Source organism: Sitophilus oryzae, unplaced genomic scaffold (genome assembly GCF_002938485.1).
Source record: "Sitophilus oryzae breed Bouriz unplaced genomic scaffold, Soryzae_2.0 scaffold_769_pilon_pilon, whole genome shotgun sequence".
NCBI classification, from domain to species: Eukaryota; Metazoa; Arthropoda; class Insecta; order Coleoptera; family Curculionidae; genus Sitophilus; species Sitophilus oryzae.
The window spans coordinates 83911-106067 of NW_022147383.1; the positions used below are offsets into that span (position 1 = coordinate 83911).

A 22157-nucleotide genomic window follows, 5' to 3' on the forward strand; every position below is an offset into this window, starting at 1 on the left:
GAGCACCGTTTATGGTTAATACTTCCTGCCCAGGCAGAAAGTCTTATACACCAATGAAGTTACCATCGATAGTTTGTAGACCATCTCGTCGTAGATAAGTGCATCTCGTCTCGTATATGATAGAAGGATCATACTAAACACATACTAAAAACTAACGTAGATGTAAAATATCGACATCACACGATAGGTAAATAATGGATTTTAGTACTGCAGAAAAATAATGTCAAAAAGTACTGGTTTAAAAAAATTAAGATTAACGTTAATTAATCAACTTTTAAGGTATAAAATTTGGTAAGTGTTATTATTAATAAAATAGTTTGTTTTATTTATGTTGTTTTATTTATTCCTGTCGAATATTACAAATTTGTATACAGGGTGGTCCATCGAAAACGTTCCGCAAGGCATAACAGCCAGGGTATTTTTTTTTCAAAAAATCCAAAAACACGTCAATTTTGTTTGTGAGGGGCACAACTTTTGCCCCAAAAATGATTGCAAAATCTTCAACCTTCTAAGCGGGGGTGTCATCCCCCAATTTTTTTCAAATGGGAAGGGGGGTCAAGTGGCTTCTCAATGAAAAGGGCTTTCTATTCTCTATATTTCCCCACTTCGTTTTTAAAAATCGGTCGTGCCATTTTGAAAATATGAAAGATTGAAATTTGAAAAGTACTTTTTGCAAAAAACGCAAAATTGAATTAATTAAAAAACTTATCTTATTAATGAAGCAAATGCTGAAAATGTTGCCCGTCAAACTCCATACAGTAAAACAAATTATTTTCAATCCGTTCTAGAACATTCTGAAAGACTTGCGCGGTCACTTCGCGACAAACATCAATAATTCGTCTTCGCAGGTCTTCTAATGAGGCGGGTGGAGTGCTCTACACTTTACTTTTTATGTGTCTCCATAGAAAAAAAAAAGTCTAAAGGAGTCAAGTCGGGTGACCGGGGAGGCTACTTCAATTGCACCCTTCGTCTTATCCACCGAACGGGAAAGTTAATGTTTAAATAAGTACGCACATTTTGAGAGAGAGTAATGTGGAGGTGCACAGTCTTATTGAAATATTAGTTCTGCTTCAACGTATCCAGGATTGTTCTCTATGATGTCAGTTAGGGCTGGATCGATGGTATTTTCCAGTAATCCAAGTACATATCACCTGTTAGATTTCCAGGAAGAAAAAAAGGACTCACAATAGAATTTCTAAAAAATACCAGCCCACACTTTCAATTTCTGAGGGTTATGTGTATGCATCTCATGACAAACCCTGGGTTGTCCTCAGCCCAGTACCGACAGTTGTGCCGATTAACTACACCGTTCAAAAAAGAAAGTACACTCTACCTAACCTGATCGTTCAACCTTGTGGCAAGTAATAGTTTTGCGTAAACATTTAGAATTTCAATCCAGCATATTTTCTCAATGAATTTATCCCCATCATTTTACTCTGATAAATGTTTCAAATAAACTTTTTCAAATTTCAATCCTTTATATTTTCTCAATGACTCGATTTTCAAAAACGAAGCGGGAAAGTATAGAGAATAGAACAGCCCTTTTCATTGCGGTACCACTTGACCCCCCTTCTCGCATTTGAAAAATTGGGGGGATGACACCCCCAGTTTAGAGGGTTGAAGATTTTGCAATCATTTTTTGGGGCAAAAGTTGTCCCCTCACAAACAAAATTGACATGTTTTTAAATTTTCTGAAAAAAATTACCCTGGCCGTTATGCCTTGCGGAACGTTTTCGATGGGCCACCCTGTATGTACATAAGTTATATTGATAAATATAATCATAAATGCGGGAAGTTTCATGAAGCTTGAAAGTAAGAAATAGTTCTTTTTATATTTTTTTGGTATGTGGTGTCTTGTTCTTCTTTGTTTTGTCTTATCACATACCGTTTTTTGTTGAATAAAATAACTCGATTACATGTTTTCAGTTTTATACAGTTTTTTCACAATATTTTGAAGTAATCACTTGCGGGCAAATTTTAAATATATTTTCTGCTATGCGTTCCAGTCATGTTCCAGTTCTACCAACTTATTTCTTTGTAAAATAAAATATAAACTACTTTAAAATTAAAATGACAGACACATTTATCACTGTCAAGGATCTTGTCGTTGGACAGACTATAGTCTTCTAGTATAGCAAGCTGTACAAGTATTTCCAAGGCTGGTAAATCATGTGTAAAAAAGACTATTATGATTTATTCTTCATATCTTCATAAAAACTAACTACTAGTTAAAAGTAATAGTTCATCTCTTCAGCTTTATTTTTGCAGTTAACATTATAAAATTCTTATAATTAATAAAATGAGAATAAAAAAGGTAAAATAATAATATAAAAAAATATTCGATACAATAATCGTTTATAAAGCATAAACGAAATTCCAGTACAGGATATTATATATCACAAAGGCCACCGGAAAGACTATCCTGGCTTTCCGATCTAACCAATTGGCAACATCGCGGGGACACATCTCAGCCCATTGTTGTGATGGCCTTGGTGTGGAAGGTCCAGATTCAATGGTGGCATCTCCATTTGGAGCTTGAACTGGTACGTTTATCGTAGGAACATTCAAAGAATGAGAGGAGTCCTGTAAAAACATCTATTTTATGTATACTATCATTTGCTTAGAGGTCCTAAGCGATATTTAAATAAACTGGTTTGAGACTTACAATTTAAATAGATTAGTTAAACTTTAGATCTAACTTTTTAATGTAGATGATACTTATATTAATTAGGATAGAAATTATAAACATAATATATACAAGGACAAATCATTTCTCAAGGTATAGTGTGTAGGTGTTTTTCAGGTTTGTTTTAATATTTATTCGTTTTGAATAAAGAAATGCAACCATCATTTAAAAAAAATCATCAAGATTGGTGAAGCGGTTTCGGCGGGATGGACGTAACAAAAAAACCCTTTGAGCTTTAATATATATGTATGGATGTTTACTCATGCAACAATTTTAAGTATCTATGATTTTTTCACAGTTGAATATCTATACTGCAACTCATGAATTGTAGCTTAGAAATTTAGTTTTAGTACTTATCTGAATTAAGAATTTATACTCATACTTAAACATAATATATTAACTATTAGGATTTTTTTCACTACTCACATAGTAATTTCCCGAAAGTTTGGCATCCACACTCGAAAAAGATCCCAATTTTCTAACTTCTTTTCTGGCTAATCTTGGAGATAAGGCACCTTTAATGATATATTTACTGCTTTGTTTTGCCAACTCAACTTTCTTTCTGTAAAAGAATAAAATGAAGTTGAAAAGAAGTTTAAACATATAATCAGAGTTATGATACTGAGTGTTATGATATTGCCTGTATAATTTAATAGTGTTTTTTTAACTTATATTGATTAAACTTTATCGAGTCTTTTTTTCACACAGAAAAAATACAGTATTAGTCATTGCCTGGAAACTTTTATGGTGAAATTTTGATAAAATAATTTAGTACACACTAAAAACACGGTATGTCGCTAGTGGTAGGAAAAATAATTTTTAGAGGTTACTAGTTTATTTAGTTGCCTGTGATATGCATATACAGGGTGTTTCCTAATTAATCTAAAAAATAAAAAATCGTTAGAAAACGAATTAAGGCGGGCTCTTAATAAGTATATTTATTTTTTTCTCGACAACCGTTTGATGAACAAGAAAAACTCAAAAGATCAATTTGGTTGAAAAAAGATGGCCAGTCAAGAAAAAAATGTATTTTCTTTAAAAAAAGCAGTGGTGCACCATTTGTTTTAAAAATTGTTTTAAGAACACATGAGGAATCACACCTTAATTTTTTTAGACTAATTCGAAAACACCCTGTATATTGTCAACTTGACAATGACTGCTGATAAATCAAAAAATACTTTTTCAGTGAAAAAAGCCTGATTTTCGCAGGAAAAATTATGATTTTTATTGAATTTGGGCCTGCGTTTGCAAATACTCGTTTGTTTTTTAATTTTCTATCTATCTAAATTTTAAATATCATAGTCAGAAATAGTTTTATTATTTATTAACTGTAAAAATGGTGTTTTCTTGTGTTGCATCTTGCAAAGAAACTAACAAAAGATGATAAGGTATGTATCTTAGATAAAAGAAAAATATATGGTATGTATTCGTTGTTTGATTTCTGTTTGTTTGCTTTAAAATCTATAAATCTCGGTCTATTCATTAGACAGCCAGTCGACTTACGATCATTTACATAAAACTCTGTAAAATAAATAAAAAAATAAATTGTAAAATATATATATTCTTATGTTTTATTAAAGTTACTCTGATATACTAATATATCAGTGTAACTTTAAAAATAAATCCTTTGAATTCAAATATAAACATAAAAAACATTTACAGCAGAAAAGGCGAAGGCGCTGGGTTAAACGTAGTCTTCACTAAAAACACGGAGGGGCGCTTTGACCCAAAATTTTACTATTATAAGTTTCATATCTATCTTAATAGTAGATTATTTTCTTTTATCTATGGTATTAGTACAGTTCTATACATCTTCAAAAATAATCTCTTTAATATACAGGGTGGTCCGAACTGTATTCCGAAAACTTCGGCATTATATTCTGCAGATAAAAATAAGTAAAGTTCGTATAAATGTATGTACTAAAATGCTTCATTACGGAGATACAGGGTATAGAAATGTCATTCATTTCTTCCAAATAATTTATGAAGTAACGTCAATATTTGGATGAAAATTGGTGAATGAGATTTTTTTGACATGAGAAATTTGATTTTGAAGTCAATATGACTCTTACTTGTAGAGGGCGCCAGCTACATATTTTTTAACTGATTTGAAGAGTAATAACTTTTCGTCAGTACTTGTATAAAACTACTGAGTAAAAAATTATACATTTACGACTTTTTTACGTAAAAAAGGTTTCCTAGTAAAAATCGCTACTAGTAATGGTTCTCGCGAAGGTTCTCGAGATATTTGAAATAGAAATTATGAATACCTGTCATCATTGACACAAAATTAAACATGTTGACTAAATAGTTATTAGACCGATATCAAAAATTTTAAATGTTTTTGTGCCAAAAGTTCAACAGAAACTGTTTTATCATAATTTTTTCACAGACAAATTTATGATTAAAATAATTAATTTGAGAAATTTTTATTTTTTTAAATTAATCAATGTTGTTATTTTTTGTCAATAATGACGTGTATTTACCATTTCCATTCTAAATATTTTGAGAGCGATTGCTCGTTTACGTTGCTCGTTAACTTAGCTTTTTACGTAAAAAGTTACGGAAATATATATTTATTCACTAAGTAGTTTTATACAGGTACGGACGATAAGTTATTACTTTTCAAACCTGTTAAAAAATATGTAGGTCATATTGACTTCAAAATCAAATTTCTCATGTCAAAAAACTCTCAGACACCAATTTTCATGCAAATATGGACGTTACTTCATAAATTATTTGGAAAAAATCGAAATAAAAATGAAACTTTTACGCCCTCTTTCTCAGAAACAAAGCATTTTAGGACATACATTTATACGAACTTTTTTACTTACTTTTATCTCTAGAATATGCTGCCGAAATTTCCGGAATACAGTTCGGACCACCCTGTATGTTTCTCCTATATATTTCTCAATGGTTTCAGCTATTAATCATTTTAAATTTGCTTGTATTTTATAAATTATTATGAATAACTTGACTAGAAGTAGTATTGTTTTATTGCATATTTTTTTAATGATCTGTATTACTTACTAGTCTACCAAAATAATTTTATTCCTATAGCAAAATACAATTAGCTGTCATATCTAGTAAGTAATTATTTTTAAAAAGGCGATAATTTAAAAATACACACATTGATTGTAGAAATAGTTAGCGAATGTAATAGCGGCATTGTCAAAACGTCATCTCCCTAAAGTGATAATTTTTTAGACAAAACAATTTCCAAACAGAACAAATATATCCCGGCATGCCACACAAACGATTGACATGACAAATAAGAAAATAATTAGGCTTTTATGTAGATAATGTGGTGCTAATAGTTCTAAAAAGAGGTCTTTTCAGAATACTTAATAATATTTGCAGTTCAATTTAAAGGTAAGTGTGATTAAAGAATATGAATTTTAATTGCAAAGTAGTTCAGGAATTTGCAAACATATTGTATAAAATGATTGGCCGCACGTGTGTCAATAAATCTATTAAGCCGAGGACAGACCTGTGAAATGTTAGCATTTATTCGCATTGCAGCCATTCGCACATTTGCTATCCGCTCGCACCGGGTGGTATGACTGATGACCAGGGATCGGAAGTAGTTAACTAAGACGTAATTTACCTGATTAAGTACGTGTAGTTTTTCTTCAAAAACTACGTCTTTTCCGGCTCATTAACTACATGAAAACTACGTTAATAAACTATGTATTGATATTATGAATAATTTTGCTTTGTATGAGGGATCTAAATAATATGATATGTAAATATTATATTTAAAGCCATATTTCTTCTGTTTTCTTAAATACATTGTGTTTTCTAAAGCTTCAACTTATTATAACCTCACCTCAAACCTTTGATATTTGAAAGTTACATACATAGGTTACATAAACTACATTAACTACATGTAATGTAGTTTATGTAGTTTTTAAAAGTAACATGTAGTTTTCCGAACCCTGCTGATGACACATTTAAACGAATCTTCTTCTTTCGTTGACATTTCCAGCTTTTTTCACTTTCTACTTCCACGACTTTTTCCACTTTCTGTTTTTTACAGATACGTCCATACAGGGTGGCGCTTCTCATACGACGCGGAGGCTCCAAGGAGAACGGTAGTTTATATCGAAGTAAAATTTTGGGAGCATATGTAGGTTAATTAAAAGGACTTTATAAAATTATTATAAATATTATGAGTTATACAGGGTGTCCCAAAAAAGTTACACATCCAAGTTTTGTTTTTTGTAATGGAATATCCTATATATTAATTGATTTTCGGATTCTAGGAAAAAAATAAAAGTGGGTTTTATTAAAGAAACGTCTAAAATGTAAGGATTTTGACATATTTCACATTTTATGAAAACGAAGAGTAAATTTTAAAATCCAATAACAGCTACCTAAATTTTAATTTACCCTGTACAGCCTGATATTTAATTACAATAACCACTGTATGTTAAACCAAATTAAAATTTGACCCGAAAATTTATACAGGGTTAAACAAAATTAGTATGACACATTCGTCACTTTTAAAAGCAAGCTATTTTAAATGAAACACCCAGTATAATATTCCGGTGTTCAATGGGGAAGTCTTCAAAATATTATTAAGGTTGCCTACCCCTCAGACAAAGATTTTCTTACATATTTTAATTTTTATGATTTTGCGTCAGTAGATCTTACTATTTGGAAAAATCTAGGGGGTGGCTTTCAATACAAACTGTCGTCCTCTTTGGAATCTCCGCGTCGCTCGTATGAGAGGCGCCACACTGTACTGCAAGGTTTTCAATTATTTGCGGCTCGCATTTTTCTTTGATCTATTAACTTTTATCACCAGAAGATGGTGATAAAAAAATCTCTTGATTTGTCAAATTCGGTCTCCTTGATCAGAAATCAGAATTATGTAATAAAATTAAAATAAAATTAATAAATTATATATTTTACCAAATTTATTATTAAATATTATTACTATTAGTTGTTATTACTATTAATCTGATCTACAGAAATTTCATATAAAAAATAATGGTATTTAAGATAATTACAAAGAAACTAATTTTAAAAAGTTTTAACATCCTGTAATTCTAAAATTGTGCATTTCCATATCCATGTTTATAGGCGCTTTTTTGATATTTTTTGATAAAGAATCAATGAGTACTTATTTAAAACTTTCGCAAGTTATTGATATTTTTTTTAACTTAATTTTTCAAATTAATAAAATTGCGGTTATCTCATCAAGGAAGCCGAAATCGACAAAATATCAAGAGACGACTTTTAATCGGCATTAAACTTCTTACACTATTTCCTATTTCGCTAACGAAAATGTCGCGTACATGCTTTTTTTAAAAAAATATTCCATTTTTAACCCATATGCACGTCACTGGTGAATATGTCGATATTTTTTTTTGCTTTAAAACATGTCGCATTTATAGTAACTTTTACCCTCAAAATTTCATTCAAAACCCTAAAAGTACTTGGAAGAAAATTATAATAAATCGAAAAAATATTAAGACTTTAACACCCTGTAGCTACGAAACAAAGCAGAATTGGACCTATATGGATATGAAAAATAAATCTTATTTTTACGTGAGGAATCTCCCCACGAGAGATGGCACATATTTTTTGAAACACCCTGTAGATTCGGGACAATACCAGTATCGGTTCTAAGGAAAGACCAAGTTAAAAAGGTGGACAAAATGGAGACTGATCCGAAGGGTGTATAACGTCGAAGGAGATAGTCCACTCCTCAAAGGAAGAACATCTATTGTCAGAGGAGGATGGGAAATACCCTGTCCCCCTACAACAGAAAAATCCCCATGTATGATGAGTTATAACTCAAGAAAAGGGGACACAATAGATCTAGGTCGCGATTATTACCCTCCCCCCCCACTCATTCTACAATCTACATAATATAAAGGATTATAAAGTAAATAGTTTGGTCATTATATTTAATGCTAAATAAAAAAAAAAGGTAAATTTAACTTTATTCTATTACTCTACTATTCCAATATTTAACGGATATACTCGAAATTTGACAGAAAAGTAAACTTGCAAATTAGATGAATTATAACATCGAAAAAAGAGTATCTGAATGTGTAAACGTAAAATTAGATGCAATTTAACAAAATCGATTAAACAAACAAGTCTGAGACTGTAGTAAGCTAAGTACAAGATTATAATTTGAAAATTATATACAGGGTGTCCCAGAAATGAGTGCAGATATTTTAAGAGGTGGTAGATCTGGTCAAAATAAACATATTTTCTCTTTACCATTTTTAAAATAAATTGAAAATAACTGAGTTATTTAACTTTGAAAATTTAAAAAAATAATCGCAAACATTTTGAGAACCATGCCGAAGGTATTGCTAACTACATCCAATTACCCGGATCAAGCCCGGATTTCAGTTACCTCGACGCACTGTGTTGCCATATGGACAAGAAAGATATAATTTACAGTGTAAGTCACTAAAATCCACAACACCATAAAAATCTGTGTTTATAGTCCGAGATGCATTACATTTTAAGATTGTGATATTATTACATAAAATAAATTAAAAGTTAAATGTTTAAAAGTTAACATTAAAACTAAGGCCAACTTATTAAAAAGATACTGGTGAAAGATCGATGCAACTGTGACATATTCTCGATTTTTTTTAGACAAACTAAAATACACTTCATTGTGCTGCTTCCCTTGGTAACAGTGCTATACTAAATTTTCGTTTAAAAAATAGTCCCCATTTTTAACTTAACAGGAGGATTATTTTCGTATAGGCTTCCCTATTTTTGCCAATTTGAACCACTGATTTATCAAGTAACACCTTGAAAAGCACACATCCACATTACTTCGAGTTATCTTACTGAATGAATAAAAATGTTACAAAACACAATAACGAACCGCTAAGTTAAACACTACTTTCAATCCTAAAAATACATGTTTTTCTCAACAATTTTAAATACAGTATTTTGCTTTTTCGCTATTTTTTCGATGTATTTCATCAATTCCGTCAATACATTTTGTCGCATCTTTTTCTTAAAGGAGATTAACAGTTACATTCCTAAGCTGCTGTGGTGTAATATTTGCAGAAGCCTCTGTAATTCTAATACATGTGATTCATCTACAGATTGAGGTCTAGACTTGTAAACATGTTTGCTTTTAAGAAACCCCAAAGAAAGAAATCAAGGGGTGTTGGATCAGGGGGATCTCGGTAGCCACGCAATCAGCTGGTTGGTAAGTTGGTAACCACTTAGTTTCTTCTTTGTCATTTAACCATTCGTGTCAGCTGCTTGCGTCATGCAGGGTGAGTCCGTCAATTCAACAATTTCAAATTCAAACGGGTTTGGCATGGTAAATTATGTATTGCATATTAAATTTTAAAATAAAACAATTCAAAAACATTGGACTAAACAAACAAAACACAATATGGACCATTGATTCTATCATCAAGTATGCCACACCAGAAATTTCTAAATTGTTTATCGTACTGTCAGAATTGTATTATATCGAAAACAGCCCGACGAATAATCAATTCAACTTTTCGCTTTGTTTGCGTTTCCTTTCATGTTTCTCCTGTTTTTATTTTTTAAAATTTAATTACAAATTTGATTGCTTCGAATCTCTTGAATTTGAAATTGTTGTAACTACGGCAACGTTGCTTAACATCGTCGTCTGACGCAAGCCTGCCCGCGACGGCGCGGCCTAAAGGACCAGTAGTTCACACGTGGCACTCTTGGTCGACACGCGACGGTCGGGCTGTCAAAATACATCGAAAAAATAGCGAAAAATAAAACACGTATTTAAAATTGTTGGAGTGAAACATGTCTTAAATTGAAAGTAGATTCGTAAAGTGGCGATAAGAGACGGTATTCAAAGTAATGTTACGCTTTTTCAAGGTGTTTTGTAAATCAAGGTGTTTTGTAAATCAGTGGTTCAAATAAAACAGAGAAACATGAAAGAAAACAAATATTGAATTCCTAGAATTACGATAAACATTTTAGGAATTTCTTTTTTGTGACCTGGTTGTGAATAATATGATGAATCATTTTCGTAAACGTCATAAAACGTTGTGTTTTAGTTAATTTTCTCCGGTTGTTGTTAATGTTTTCCTCATCACTAAGGGTAAAGTTTCTTTTAAAAATAATTAATGTGTAAATTTTTTTGGGCCCATAATAATTATTAATAATGAGCACTGATAAAATTTAACGTTTTCTTAATTTTGGTAAAATCTTTGGTCTATGAATTTATAAATGTAGAACTATGTAGACATATGGATAACATAGGAGGTTGGTAACACTGCAAGGCACTGGCGCCTTTCAAGTTTCCCGGAAAATTGTTAAGAAAATATTCTAATATTCATTCCGCATTTTTTTTCGATGTTTCCGGCCTTCTGTTGTTAGTAAGTATTTTGAACTATACTACCAGTTTCAAAATAAACTCTACTTATTTCTGGGACACCCTGCTTGTACTGGATAAAAAACACTTTCAGGATGTCTGTTGTTGTTAAATTCTCTGGCAGCTTCTCCTGCTTGAAGATAGTTATCACCCACTAAACGAATAATTTTCAATTTTATCCCTAATATTATAATTGTTCCATAATGCAAACGATTGATACAATATTTCCCTAATATGTGCGAAAAAAGCTAATTGTTAAGATTCTATTTGCAAGAAGTTTACTCCATAATAAAACCATTTAAAGTTATTGCATTGTTTCTCTTTCAAAATTACGTAGAGCAACTCATCTAATATGAATAAAATTAATTTTCATTATTTTTTCTGTAGCAACAGGAAATTAATAATTTATAGATTTTAAACGATGCAGAATGTGGTACAAGAACTTTGTTTTTTGGGGATGGCAACGTTGCATTGTACTCAAATTTTTTTGAAAATATAAATCGCTAATACGAATTTCCAAATTTTTCACCAGTGGTACTTATTAAGTAGGCAACATTTTTTGTGAAATGTCACATTGAAAAATATAGTACATTTTCAACATTTTTTTTTCGCAAAAAAAACCTCATAGGCGTGTTTCTGGGGTTGAACTATACTACCAGTTAAAATATCTGCACTCATTTCTGGGACACCCTGTATAAATTATATGTTAACTGAAAACTTAATGGTAATAATAAGTAGGCCTTTAATATAAGATATTATTAGATAAAGGTAAAAAGATTTAATATATATTTTTGTAACTATTGGAAACTAATTTACTGAATAATTAATTTAATGATTTCATTTTTGACCGTTTTTAATTAACTGACATTGTACCTACACAATAGTGATGGGCAGTACAATTCTGTTTAGTGAATCGAATCACACGATTCAATTTCTTATATTGCCTCGACTCCTACGATTCGTTAATTTGAACGAACCACATGCACAATTTACGTTTCATTAAAACAAAAATCGTAACTTTCACTACCGGCAATAATTTGGTCGGACAATTACTTAAGGGACCAGAAAAAGAAATATACAGTTCCTTTCATTTGTTTTTCAACACTTTATGACACTGGCGTAATAGGATTGATTTTTATTTTACCAATAATATTAAATTATCTTATTATTATTAAGACTTCTTAATACCAATTTAATATTTTTAGAACCATATTTTTTAATTCATTTAATAATGTATAAATAGTATATGATGCCGCATGATAGAAAAAAATGGCATTCAGTTGGCTTACATATAACTATACGTATACTTTACATATAAAATGACAGCGATCTTCATTTTTATAACCATCGCTTACGTCGTTTTTTTTTTTTTTTTTATCATATTGGGCAGAGGCCAACAATATTTATTTGGAGTTGCATAAAAACACGATTTCGTCGTTTTGAAGACCGACAATAATTAATGGTTTATAGTCAGTAATATTATTTTTTAACAAAAATATTAACGTGAAAATTAAATACCTGACAGATAGTCCCGGACTAATCACAGTATAAATAGTTTTTTTCTTGTAAATAACTTTCTTTTCATCATTTTATTCAATTGAACGAACCGTATTCTAAGCAGTGAATCGAATCTCACGATTCATTTTTAATACTCGTTCAATCTTTGCCCACGTCTACTACACAATACATTATACTAAATGATTTTCAAATGGTGTAGTTTAAAATTCGGGAAAAGAAATATATTTTTTTTTGGAGCAGATTTGTGTGTCTGGAAACGTTCTAATATATCCTTTTTAAATATTTCTATAACTAGTGTTAATTGTTGACCAGTTTTATATCAATTTTCAGTAAATGACGTCTACAGATTGACCCCGCTAACATTATCATCAATTCTCATTTCCCAGCCATCTCTGACGCTGTTTTTTTTTCGATCATACGGTAAATACTTATATTGTTAATAACTTAGTTACATTTATAAATAACTTACTTTCTTCGAAACACAACATTTACAAACGCAAATTCAGCTAAGGAACAAAATATGAATGTAGCTCCCCCGAAGAACCATATTTCACTTGCAGTCACATAACTGACTTTTGGTAAATTCTTCATAACATTGGCGTTTAGAGTAATAAACGATAGCATAGTCGCAGTACCTGTCGGAGTAAAGAAATTGAAATAAACAGCATTAAGAAAAGTAGTAATTATTAGTATTAAAAAACCAGTTTTTTTCATGTATTTTGTATTTTAACATCATACAATTAACATTCCAATGAGCGTAATAATTTATTAAAATGGTTTAAAAGAATTATAATGATTATCTTGTGAACACTTTCTCCAATAGCAAAACCTTTATACAGGGTTGTTCACCACTTACGACACGGAGTAGTGTATCTAAACTATTAGATTTTTACAAATTGTAAGTTTTGGGTTTCTTAAAGGACTATTAGAGCCAAAAATTTAAAAATAATTTTACAAGATACGGAGTCTCCCAAATAAGTAAAAAATATTATAGTTGCATTTTTTTTTTAAATAGAACACCCTGTATATTATTCTATTTTCAGATTCTACGATTGAAATAGAGTTAAATTTGATTAAGGTTTATCACACCGTATAGAACCGTTTCTGAAATATTTTCATTTTGTGAAATTGCAGTAAAAGAATTAAAGCTTCATTTCTCCAAGGGTATCAAAGTTTGTAATACTGTAGATTATTTCTTGATCGGATATTGTGTGGTAATAATAAAAATTATACTACCTTATACAGAGTGTCCGAAAATTTATATTAAATAATTACTAATTTTAAACAGCAATAACCTCTTTAATTTAAATGGAACACCATGTATATTTTACATTAATGAGATGCATAATTTAATTGTCTATCAAATTGTGTTATACCATTTTTTACCTATCTGTTCAAGTTTTCGTAGAAAATGCATTTTCTTATAATTTATACCTCATTTATCACTATACCCATGGAATATTGACATTGCAATTTTTTTTTAAAGCAACATATGTACGAAATGTACAGATGGTAAAAATAATAATATTGCAAGCCTATTTGTTTACAAAAATAAAATTATTTAAATCTTTGTAAAAGAGTATACCAATTAATTCCATCATTATTTTCGCCCCAAAATTAGTTAATTACATACTTAATTAATAAATTATCCTAAATAAATGTAGATTTGAGTCAGAAATCAATATAATAATAAGTTATAAAAATGAACGTCTCTGTTGATTATAAATAAGCGTTAGTGAAAAAATGAAATAAAATTTATAAGGTGTTACTTTTTACCATACTGTCTAATATACATACAAAACTCAATCAAAAATTAATCAACGTAAACGGTCAATTAATGTAGTTAATCATATTAATTGATCCTCTATAACAAAAATATTTTTAAGCAGTTTTTTAATTTTTTTTAATGAAATAAGCGACCTATATCGACAATATTACTATCTGTACTCTTTCAAAATATGTTACACCTTTAAAAATAATCTAAAATGTCAATATTCCATGGGTATATTAATAAATGATGTCTAAATTATAAGAAAATGCATTTTCTACGAAAACTTGAAGATATAGGTAAAAAATGGTATAATATCTAGAGATGGATAGACTTCTAGAGATTGACCTCGCTAAAATTATCATCCATTGTCATTCCGCAGCAGTCTTTGATGCCGTTTTTTTTATCATATGGTATAAATAAATACAAGAATACTTCAGATCTAACAATACATACCCAGAGTGGTTCGAGCAGGACTAGCATCTGCCTGTAGCCAAAAAGATGTCCATGAAGTTATCACTAGTAATATGGATGGTAAAAAATAGTCCAGAATATAGTAACCCACTTCTCTCTTGAGTTTAAATTTAAACGATAGAGCGCTATAACCATCATCTGTAAAAATATATTATGGATAATAAAAAAGTAACATAATGCTAAGCAAGTATTATTTCATTGAAGGAATTTATTCTTCATAATTTTCTACAGTTGTTAACAAAAATACATTACATATTTTCATAATAAGTTGAAAGGTAAATTTTGATTTTTTTTAGATTTCAAATTTATTTTAGCCAGATAAAACGGCTCTTATTTAATTAGTATATAGCAATTTATAGAAATAAATGAAGAATAATAAAATGAAGTGTTTAATACCTATTTTTTACTGTTTATCACAAAAGAGTAAGTACAATCTTAGTAGAAATAGGCTCTTGTTAGTGTAAAATCACATGCGATCTATTAAAAGATTAAATTCTCATATATTCAAGTAGTAAGAGTTGTTAAAATCTAAGAAAAGTCAACAAAACGGGTCTTTAAGATTAATGCAGATTAAAGGTTTAAGATGAGTTTTAAGTATCGATTATGTGTGATACAATGAATATGTTAATACTGTATATAATCCTTGTGGCAGACTTATTGTAGTTGCGGCAGACTCTTAGAAATAACGCTACTTAATACAAGTACATACTTATATAAAAGTCTGATTTTTATTGATCTTTTTTTTAACATTTTCTAAAAATATATATATTTATTTTAAGTTATTGCTTTAGTAGCAATATTTTTAGAAAAGTATAACTAAACTAATAAATCATAACTAAAGTGAAATAAATGAACGACTGAAAAACAAAACACTGAACAACAACCATGAACAACAAAAATGGAAAGTGATAAAAAATTATGTCCTTAAATTGGCGTTATAGTATACAGGGTGGCGCACCTCATTCGCCTCCGTTGATTATACAAAAACGGAATGATGTAGAAACAAAATATTTTATGGGTATATGTGGGGAGACAATGTGCACCATGTAAAATTATTCTGAAATATGCAGGGTGTTTCAGAGCTAAGATCCATACAAAGTTATATTTTTTCTTATGGAACACCCGGTATTTTATTTCATTTTTATATTCTTGGGCCCAAAAAAAGGCATTTATTATAAGGGTTAAATATGTTTAAAATCTTTGGTTTTTGAGATATTTAAAGATATTTAAATTTGCATGCTACAATAGAATAGAATATTAACACCCTGTACATTACTTTTCGGAATAATTCTTGTGCTGAGTTTAAAGATAAAGAAGTAAACTTTACTGAAAAATGGCATTGCTTCCTTAATTTTATACAGGGGTATCAAAAATTGCTGATCTATTTTAAAGATTTATTTTATATAAAAACTCCGTTATTTCAAATGCAACACCCTGTATTTTTTAAAATGAACCGAAGCAGATTCAAATGCTCTTTCAAACTATGTTAGGGTTTCCAATACCTATCGAGCTCAGTTTTTGAATAAAAAGCGATTTTTAAATAAAAAGCGATTTTTAAATAAAATTACAATCAAGATGGCTGCTGTCGCTATGGCAATTTTCTAGTGACAGTTAGTAACTATTTTCAAAGTCAACATTAGTTTATGGACATTATTATTTATAATTTGTAACAGTTTACTTAGATTTACCTACAATAGTTTAATAAATAAGTATTCATTATTTTATCAAGAAAAATAAAGCAGTACCTGCTGGCGGAACAAATGGATATGTTTCTAGTGATTTTATTTTGTGAGGAAAATTGCTTCTTGGCCTCAAGAGATTATGGTCAAAGGTATCCAAAAATAGAAATCTTCCTGATAAGCGTTCCTTTGAAAAACTACTTGCCCTATTTCGCAGAGCTGGTAATGTGGTTTATAAAAACTTGTTAGTGGCAGAAACCTGTCGTTGGAAGTGAAGAAAATGAATTTGCTGTAATTGCTCTCTTTTACAGAAAATCCATATATCTACAAGCCATCGTAGAATAAATCAAAGAACTACTTCTTCGTTTTTCTTGATAGAATAATAAATACATATTTAATAAATATTATTTATTAAACTATTGTAGGTAGGTAAATTAAATAAAAGAAAACTAGTATAAATTTAAATAAGTCCAGAAACTAATTTCGATTTTGAAAATAGCTACTAACTGTCAATAAAAAAACTGCCATGAAAAATTGCTCTTTATTCAAAATCTGAGCTATAGTCTGTGAAACGAATAATTTGAATTTGACAGTTCCCGCGGGCTTTTCTAGTGTTAATTTTATTAGGTTAGCAACTTGCGGTCATGCTGACGCAATGCCGTCTCTTAATAGAATAGCCGCTAGCGAGATATATGACGTCACGCTAGTTAAATACTACGGATTAATAAATATGTTGTAGAATACATGGAAAACAATAATTCCTCGTATTTTTGGTTTGTATTTTAAAAATGATATAATTTACATGAAATATACATAATATACAGTTAATAAATACAATATATATATATACCTATTTATAGTAATAAATACTTTCGCAAATAAACTATGAACCATACAAATGCAGCAAATGGTTTACAATATACAAATAATGAATAGGTACATAAGATAATGGGTAAAATGTAAAATATATTTTAAATTTTGGAGTTTGAAAATCGATCTAATTTAACAAACAACATTCAATGTCTACTACTTACTATGACTGAAATCGTACTCCATAGTCATTGTAGATAGTTTTAGTGTTAAGAATAATAATTTTAAAAAATACGTGGTCATCTTTTTACAAGTTTATATTGTTTTATTAATTGCAGGAAACATTATGTGGTGTGAATATTTTATATGTAATTTTTTGGATTATATTCGACACTATTTTTTTCATATGACACAACACTGATGAAGGCTATGATGTTAGCCGAAACGTCTTTTTTAACCAAAAAAAAAATAATGAAAAAACAAATGAAAACTTAATCAGCGTTTTTCCCGAACCTAAATCCCAAGAAAATAAAAAATTTTAGAATAATTTTACATATAAAATGACAGCGATCTTTATTTCATAGCCATCGCTGCAGCCTTTTTTCTATGATATTGTATTATTTGCAAATATAACTTTTCCAAACCAAACCAAACATTGATACTTGCAAAATATACATATACATTTTGTGAATGCAAATAATAATACATCACTATTAGTAGATATTGAATGTTTTTTGTTAAATTAGATCGATTTTCAAACCCCAAAATTTAAAATATATTTTACATTTTACCCATTATCTTATGTACCTATTCATTATTTGTATATTGTAAAACATTTGCTGCATATATATATATATATATATATATATATATATATATATATATATATATATATATATATATATATATATATATATATATATATATATATATTATATATACTATTGTATTATGGTATATTATGTATATTTCATGTAAACTATATCATTTTTAAAATATAAACCAAAAATACGAGGAATTATTATGTTTTCCATGTATTCTACAACATATTTATTAATCCGTAGTATCTAACTAGCGTGACGTCATAAATCTCGGTCCGAGGCTGTTCTATTAGAGACGGCATTGGTCTGATATTTAGAAATGTCAAAAGCTGATGACATTTTACTTTTGACATTTGTGTTGAACTGTCACTTGTTTTATTATTTTCCTTTTCTATTTCACGAAAGTAAAAAGAGTTACCTATCTGATTTGTTCAGGCACTCAATTTAAAGAATATCTTAGTAAAGAAGTAACTTTTTTGACAGAGGAATTTTATATTTACCATGTTGGTAAAAAATAACGGTCAAAATTCAAAGTTATTCATTTTATAGACTATAGATAGGTATAAGAAACCCCAATATAGTTTGAAAGAGCATTTGAATCTGCTTCGATTTATTATAAAAAATACAGGGTGTTGTATTTGAAATAACGAAGTTTTTATTTAAAATAAATCCTTAAATTAAATCAGCAATTGTTGATACCCCTGTATAAATTTAAGGAAGTGTTAACATTTTCCAGTAAAGTTTATTTCTTTACCTTTAAACTCAGCCCAAGAATTAATTCTGAAAAATAATGGACAGGATTTTTATAATCTATTCTATAGTAGCATGCAAATTTAAATATCTTTAAATATCTCAAAAACCAAAGATTTTAAACATATTTAACCCTTATAATAAATGCCTTTTTTTGGGCCCACAAATCCAAAAATGAAATAAAATACCGGGTGTTCCATAAGAAAAAATATAACTTTGCTATGGATCTTAGTTCTGAAACACCCTGTATATTTCAAAATAAATTTAAATTGTGCACATTGCCTCCCCACATATACCCATAAATATTTTGTTTCTACATCTTTCCGTTTTCGTATAATCAACCGAGGCGAATGAGGTGCGCCATCCTGTATAATATTTTAATGCGTTATAATGCTAATCTATTTTTAAGATATTATTATTAAGATATAATAGCATAATTATCGCTTACCCCACTTGCTGGATCCACTAGTACTGCTTGTCATATTTTCAACCCTCATATAAAGAGAATTCTGTTAAATGGAGATTATCAGCAATGCCAAATGGCTCATCTTTTAACCATTGGGTTGTAAATCAGTCTCATTGTAAGCCCCTAAATATAAAAAGAATTAATTTGAAAATAACGTCTTAAATTATTGATACAATAATAAGAAATAATCTATTTTGTATTATATTGCTGGATTAGTTTGATATTAAAAAAAATAGTAAAATATTAATGTTGTTCTGGTAACTATGATTAAATGGGAATTTAATTTAATATATTAACTGCTTTTTGTAGTACTTACAGCTGGTCCATATTATTTGACATAACTGATTATCAAAAGGGAACTTTCTTAAATTCATAGAGCAGTAGAATGTTGTGGTCATACGAAAAGAGTATATCACTTTTCCCGTTGGACTTATCTTAACAAACATATCTTTCCTAAAATAAATTTTAATACATAAACCAATTAAACAGGCAATTACAAGGTTAATAAAAAGGTTTGGACACTCTTACTGGTCTATTGGAAAAGTATAAGAAAACTCATTGAAACGGACTCACAAAGTTAACAAAGACAGTAAACACCACTTTGTTTCGTAGTAAGCAAAAATATTTTTTTTACTGTAATACTTATAACTAAAAATCAATATTCCAATTTATAAACAAAAACTTAGATCTTTTGTTGATCAATATCGTAGTGTAATACAATCTTATTTTGCAAGTTATTTCTAAACTTTTCTAATATAGTGTATATGTTTTTATATTTTTAACATATACTCTCAGAATTTAACATAAAGTAAAGTATATACCGGGTGCGTCTCAAAAGTGGCTCACCCTTTAACTTTTTTAATTTTTCCGATAAAAAATCGAGATTTGGTATGTTAGTATATGACATATTAGGATTGATTGACGTATTCAATTCTATTCGGTCACTTCCTGTTTCGCCGGAAATGACTACAACTTCTGATTTTTAAATGACACCCTCGGTATTTTTTTTCTTTATTCGATAGAAAATGACACTCTGAATAGACTGACATATCATATGTCAACTTTTGACATTTTCGTTTTAAAGAAAATTGTATTTTAAATTTCAATCTGGAGGTCCATCCCTATGTTAAGAACACTAATTTTTAATCAAGGAGCGGTGGAAAAATAAATTTGATCTAGTAAGATCGTCAAATAAATTTAGTGTCTTGTCCTGGCCAGTTGAAAGATGCCTAAATCGTATTTTTAATCATATCTCAAATTTTTCAATGGAACGAGGGTGGGTCATTAGCGTATTTGGAAAAAACATTATTTTACGAATAATTTGGTACCACAAACTTAGTATTTCGAGTCAAATTGTCGTTATGAACCGCATGTTACAATTTCAAATAAACCATATACGAAAATGTCAAAAGTTGACATATGATATGTCATTCTATTCAGTGTGTCATTTTCTATCGAATACGTTAAAAAAATACCGAAGGTGCCATTTAAAAATCAAACGTTGTAGTCATTTCCGGTGAAACAGGAAGTGACCAAAAACAATTGAATACATCAATTAATCCTAATTTATGTCATATACTAACATACCAAAGTGTCACTTTTAAGACGCACCCGGTATATCCACTTACTGGTCGAGACCCATCAAGCCTGAACTTCTTTCATTTTTTACGACTATGTGAGGAACCCAAATCTTGTTTCTTAAAGTTTCTTGGCCGAGTATGTCACCTCTGTTAGGGGATATGTCGGAGAAACTCAACCTGTCATCTTGGAACGATAGTTGAACTAAAATATGCGATTTGAAAAGCTAAAAAGATCGCAAAATTGGACAAATCAGTTTATATAAGATTATCTTTTAAATTTTATCAATTAAAATTATTTGTAACTACAGAAAAAAAAAGTTTGGAAGTCTTTTAATATCATAATTAAATTTAATATCTTGTTCAAAAAATGTATTTTTTGCATTAAAGATAAAATTAAATAACAAATAATTAAGAAAATGTGTTTGTCATATTTAGAATCATTTAATCTCAGAAAATGCAGTTGTTTATTTACAAATAGGATATTAAAAATAAAGTGAATATATATCACAGGATTATAGAGATATCTTTTAAATGAGTTAAAAATACATCGGAATAAAAAAATCATCGGAAAAAATACATCATAATGGATCGGAAAATAAGCCACAATTAAGTGGCAAACAGTGCCTTGAAATCCAATATTTTTTTTGAAAAATAAAATAAAAAATAATGAGATAATTTATTAAAAAAATTTGATTGGAAGTGGATATTTCCAATCCAAGAAATTAAAAGAATATTTAAGACCTTACATTAAAAAAAATATGGGAAAACTAAAATACTTTAAGTAAATATTTATCACCATATGCCAGGTTCTAACCAAATTAGAACAATACAATAATTGGTTAACGAATTGTTAGAAAACAAATAAAATCAATTTTCCTTTATGAATAATGCATAATGAATATTTGAATTCATAATGTTTTCACAAAATTTTCAAAGTTTAGAGAAAATATTCCTTTATTTGCTTGATGATTGGCTATAATAGGATCGGTTATATTTTATATGACAGATATTAATTTATCGAATAATATTATTAACAATTAAAATAGCCAAAAATGTAAGTTCTTACCGTGTTTTCAACATTTTCCATATGTTTAACGTCGATTTGAAAATTAACTTTTAATGGCGATTCTGATGTTGGTCTAATGTAACGATCATATCTACAGCTGGCTGTTAGAGCTGATAAGAAAGCTTCCTGAGTTAAATTGTCCATTGAGGTTCGAGAGATTGGCAATTATCTGAAGATAAT

General features: G+C 29.2%; 1 pseudogene; it reads right to left on the bottom strand.

Annotated features, from left to right (window-relative positions):
• Positions 1 to 2184: 2184 nt before the first annotated feature.
• LOC115888480 lies at positions 2185 to 22157 on the bottom strand (annotated as a pseudogene).